This window comes from Theropithecus gelada, chromosome 5 (assembly GCF_003255815.1).
Source record: "Theropithecus gelada isolate Dixy chromosome 5, Tgel_1.0, whole genome shotgun sequence".
Lineage (NCBI taxonomy): Eukaryota > Metazoa > Chordata > Mammalia > Primates > Cercopithecidae > Theropithecus > Theropithecus gelada.
Genome location: NC_037672.1, coordinates 56,382,158 through 56,388,169, shown reverse-complemented (window position 1 = coordinate 56,388,169; position 6,012 = coordinate 56,382,158).

Genomic DNA, 6,012 nt, shown 5'->3' with positions numbered 1-6,012 from the left:
ATTCTTGGGGAACTTGTCAGGCCTAACCTACAGCTAGTCTTTAGGAAACTATGACCACCGTGGAAAACAGGAAAATGACTAAGTTGTTGTTTGAAAACATATTAGTCACTAACAACTTTGTATTTATAGTTAAGATTTCACAAATGAAATTACTTCACTCAGCCGTATGACATTGTTTACTCTCTATTGGCTTTTGGCTTTCTCCTTGCTTCTCATTATTCAACTTTGATCCTCTATCTTTGCCAAATTCCCAGTAGTCTGACTTGCTCCACTATTATCTCAACCCTGCCCCAGCTCTCCAGCGTGAGTCTGTGTTATTAGTTCACCCATTCCTGGCTTCCTCACCATCTGACTTCTTGGCCTAGACTCCTGAACTCTGAACCTTGTATTCTTCCAAATGGCCTCCTTCCCCAAGAGGGAAGATGGTCTTAATTCCTAGGGAGAAAGTAAATGTTTGACTCTGGTCTTTCCTTTCTGCTTTCTTTTCTTCTAAGGGTCACCAGCTGGAATACTTAGTGACTCACTCCTACCTGCATTTCTGTGCTGCCGTGTTTTGGTCAAACTGCCCGCTGCGGTATGCATTAACTCTTCAGATCCTACGTATTTCACACCAGTGTCATAAGAGTTCTACACCCCTCTCTTCCATGAACAAGCTCTGCTACACTCATGCATGATCTCAGTCAGCCAACAAATTAATGTTGGAAAGCCAGTTAAGCACTTATAGCTGTGTGGAAGGCATTTGGGGGCTCACAGGACAAATATTAATATATTGATGTTGCTGGATTCAAGGGTACTTACTTTATTCTTGTTGAGACAAAAGTTAAATTTGTGTGCATGGACTTTCCTTTTTGTAAATAAACACACCCTGCACCACTCCAGCACATGAATAGAGAAAAGTTTCCAGAAGAAGTTCTCACAAAGAGACTACAATTTTGTCAGACTCTGATATTTTCTTAAAGTTGTCTTCTTGTCTATTACTTCTACCACTTTATCCTATGTCATGTTTCATTTTCTCCAGGCCAAACATACAACAAAAATTCACTTCAGAACAGTACACATAGGTTTTTAATCTCAAAATGTGTTATTAAACAGTAGGTAAAATAAAACGTTAATGAACGATAACCACAACTCCTAGCATCTCACTGCCTAGTTTGTCAATGGCGGAATGGGAGAAAAGGCAGATAGGTTTTCAGGATATGTACATGTCAAGGAGGTTGTAAGTAATGAATGACATTGGCTCAAGGCTAATTCTTGTTTTGCTTTTATAGGCCCTAGTGAGAAAACTAAAATTTTTCCATTCAAAGGACGCTAGCAAAAGGAAAAAAAAAAAAAAAAAAAAAAAGACATAATCCAAGCTAAAATTCATTGTAGAGCCACCTTTACTAAATAATCTTCTTAGGCTGGAACTTGTGTGCGGCCACCTTTACTAGTCCCTTCTCCTCTGGCTTCCTACCTGCCTTTTGGCCATGTGGTAGTCCTTGCTGATTTCTAGCTTTCTGCAACCTATCAATGTGAACAGCATTCTCCTTCAAAGTACAGACAACAACTGGTAAAATCAAGCCTTTTCCTATGTTAAGCCTTCCTAGCATATCTCAGGTACATAGGGAACTTCACTTCAAATTGCTCTTCAGAAGGTCTTGCCTAACTTTAGTTTTATATATAACTGATTTATATATAACAAGTATTAATTATTATAATACTTTATCACTTCCTGGATTAGGTTTCAGTCCTATCTCTCCAAAAACTTACCAAAAACATTTTTTTTGGATGAGTCTAGAATTCACCACAAACATATGCAATATACAGTGTTAATGACTGTTTATTGAAGTCTGCAGATGCAGATAATGATGCTGGAATATTGTGAAAGGTAGTCTAGCCTTCATTGGCATCCCTTTTATTGGCTCTTCACAAAATCAGTAGCTACTAAGGCATTTCTTTTATAGGCTGCTTGATCATTATCCCCATCCTAGTCAAAAAATATCTCTGCCATAACGGTCTTCTACCCTCAAGGACTCAATCTCTAGCAAGTGTTTCTAGGCTAACACTGAAAGTTTCCGAATAAAAGTTGGTTCTCAGACAAAGGCAGAGCTTCTGTGTTGTTCTTCCCTTTCCCTGTCACCCCAGGATAGGGCCATTGGTATAGGGAATTTGGAGGGGAAAAGCACAGGTCGCTTTCCACAAGGGCTGTCTCCTTGGGAATGTCTCCTTTGGAACGTCTACTTGGGCAAGTAGTTGAGAGACAGGAGAGTGGATTATTATGGTGTAGATGTCAACACATCTGACATCTACGTGCTGTTTCCATGAGAATGTTTTCTTATAACTTAATGCAAACTTTTATTTTATATTTGTATTTGCAATTGAAGTGCAGTAAAATTAAACGAAGAATGAAGCTTGATTTTGATTTTCTTCCCCTGTATTCTGAGTATTGAGGTTTTGGGTAATGAATAATTAAAAAGCATTTCCTATGGTAAATAAACCTTTATTGAGCTCGGAAATGACCAATGATGTTAGTAAACATCATTCAATGTGGATCACATATTGATCTTTTGATTGTAGCCTTTTAAATAAAGAATTCATTTTTTATGTTAAAGTCTCATGACTGCTCAAAACCTATACAAAGTTCTGATAAACACCCATAAGTTGACTTACTGAAGCTCATTAGCAGTATAAGAAGTTATGACATAAATTTGTCAGAGTTTCCTAGGTTGTTACAAAGCTATGTGTTCACAGACTATTAGTTTACATTTGAGAGCAGTGTGCTTACCTTGCAAAAGTCAATTATCAGTGGGGAATCCCTGTTAGTTATTAAATAAAAAATGCAATCATAGGCCACTAATCTACCTTGATGAAATGCAAATGCAAACTTTTACTATTAATGGGTTTATCTGTGTAGATTATATACAACGATAGTTCCTAGGAAATGTAACCAGTAAAAAATCAACATGAGTATAACACAGTTTAATTAATAATATACTCACATTAACAATATTTAATTTTTGGCCTATTGGACTTTATGTTTAGAGATTATTTTAAATAACCTCTGAATATGATAATCTTTTAAAAGAACTGAACATAGACAAGGTTAAATTTAGATAAGCATGTTAGTTCTACAGTTGGCATTTTTCACTATAAAGAACAACTGTATTATCACTGTATTTTTCTCTACATGTAAAAATTAACATAAATCCTTATTCTCAAAAATTTTAAATTAATAGATTCTTCATGTGCAAAATTTATTATTTAAGTAGCCATTTGTTTCTAAATATTTTTTAAAAATCCAATGGGGCACTCCTTATAAGGGGTTAATAAATCAATTTATACATTATAAGGAGCTTAACTATTTGATTTATAAAATTAATTTTATTAAGACCCAATGAAATTGAAGTGTTTACAACAATCCCCCCCCCCCAAAAAAAAGGAGAAGTAGAAAAAAATAAACACAACTTCTGAATCACTTCTAAGCCTACAAATTATATTTCTATATATCTTGTCACCTTTTGGCTGAAATAAGTGTGGCAATATAAGCAATTAAAACTCAGTGTTAAAATAAAAGTGTTTTTTTGTTGTTGTGTTAGGCTTTCTTAGTGGAATGCTCAATCGGAAATTATTTTAAGGTTTGTAAACCGATTTTTGGAAGATTTGATACTATCATTAGATTTCTGTCTTTACTGATAAAGAATGTTTTTTTTTTTTTTTTTTTTTTTTTTTTTTTTTTTTTTTTTAATTGCACAGTTCAAAACCAGAGATTCTGTGCAAGGGATGCCAAGAAAAACTCACATGGGAAATTTTCATATTAAATATGCCATCGTCTTCTGGTTTTCATAGCAATGTGTTGATAACTAAAACAACAAATGAGCAAAAATGTAAAATATGTCAAAATATCTTCACATACTGTTTAAAGTATTGGCTGGAGTCTGTCTAAAATAATGATATAACATTACCGCATAAAAAGTAAGTCTTTTGTTTGCTGTGAAAATGATGCTAGTAACTTTCAGAGGCTAGATATTAGCCAAGAATAAATGTTCATATTGCAACATCATTTCTGCATTACCTTAGAGGAAAACAGAAAATTCACTTTAAATCATTTTTGTTCACTCATTCTAAATGATTGAATGTAAATTGCTTGAAAACACAAACAAATCTGAATTGACTTTGCATCTAGCACTGGGACTCACATTTAGGAGGTATTACACACTTTTGTGTCTATTTAAGGGAGGCATCCCTGTGTATGACAATCAGTTACTTTCTTGAATTTGCTCATTTCTCCCAATATGCTTCTGCTTTATGATATTACCATTATTGGGCTTAACTACTTCCCCTATGTGCTTCTACTTCTTTGTGATAGTACTTGAGTATTGACAGCAGTTTAAAAACCTTAGACAGGAATATGGGAGAACTTTACATTAATAATGAATGTTTATGAACTGGTTATAAAGTCTAGGCTTTAGACTTTAAGCTCTGAGTCGCCAACTAGCAGGAATGATGGAAATCCCCATCCAATTAAGCTTTCTCTCACAGAGTACTGAGTAGCTTATGTCTTCTCCCTGGAAGTCATCACAGATCTCAGTGCTGCTGTCTGCTCCCTTACCTGGTGGCCCTCTCCTGCAGCAGGATTGAACCTGAAGGTACAGCTGGGATTGATTTTGCTGTATGTGCTGACTTCTTCTACAGATGCTGAGCACTGCCATGCCCCAACCCAGGTTAGAGAAGCTTTCTCTACATCGCTATTAAAATTATTTGGTTACCCAAAAGGTGGTCTCATTCTCTGTTCTTTGATTTTTCAATCCCTTTTCTTTCTTTTTTTTAAGAGACAAAGTCTCACTCTGTCACCCAGGCTGGAGTGCAGTAGTACAATCATAGCTCACTGCAGCCTCAAACTCTTGCATTCCAGCAATCCTCCCACCTCAGTCTCCCAAGTAGTGGGGACTACAGCAACAAGCCACTACACTCAGCCACGGTTCCCTTTCTTGAATTTGGAATCATTTTCCCCCAGTTTGAGTCAGAGAACATTTGAATGGAATCATCTAATGTCCTATCCAAAAGGATTATTTTTCTTTAAAATGCATCAGTGTCTTAGGCTGAAGTTCTGGTGTCTCCATTTCCAACTCTTGGGACTATTCCACATGATCATCATTTAGAAGCCTCTTTTACTCACCTGTCTATCCTTGAGTAAAGCACACAAGATTGAAGAAAGTCGTCCATTGAAGACATCAAGAAAAATTGCTCAGCATTTAGAAAGGCTACCATTTGCCCTCCCCAGCCTGAGCCCCAGTTGAGTCTCATCTTACAATCCAGTCTAAGCTCGCCATTCTTGCAAAGTAAGCCTTCACAAAGCTTGCTTGCTCTCATTTTCAAACACAAACTCGGGAAAAGAAAAGCAAAGAAAAGAAAAGAAAAGGAGAGGACAATAATTTTGTAGTCCTATTTTTGTCTGCTTAATAACCCACATCTTGAACTTCCCTTTAATATTCATCTTCTTGGAATATCCTCCTAGTTTATTTTGAAAATCTTTCAAAAGTCCCATTTTTTAATTGATTTTCCAGGAAGTTTATGTTTGGTCATTTCTCAAATATTAAGGAACTAGTTATCCCCAACACTACTTCTTACATAATCAGCCTCAGCCTATCTTTACAATGTCTTAAAAAAACAAGCTTATAATTTCAAAAATTTTTTTAGTTTCACTTCAAGATCTTAGTTTTAAGATTTTGAATACAACACTCAGTATTAAGGGACTAACTTTCCAGTTATTGAATTATCTGAACCATTTACTATTCCACTGGCTGATACTCCCCTTGGCTTTTTGGCCAATTCACTGTCCATTAGCACCTCTCACAGACAGTGAGCACGAAGAAAAAAACAGTTAATTTTGCTATTGGTTGGTAACTTGAATAAAAGATCTGATAGTGTAGGACATTAAAATTAATACTTTAAGTGGGATTTAAAATTGTTCTGTAGGAGAACAACAATCTTCCTCCTCACAAAATAATGTAATAACAGTTATTTTCAAACACT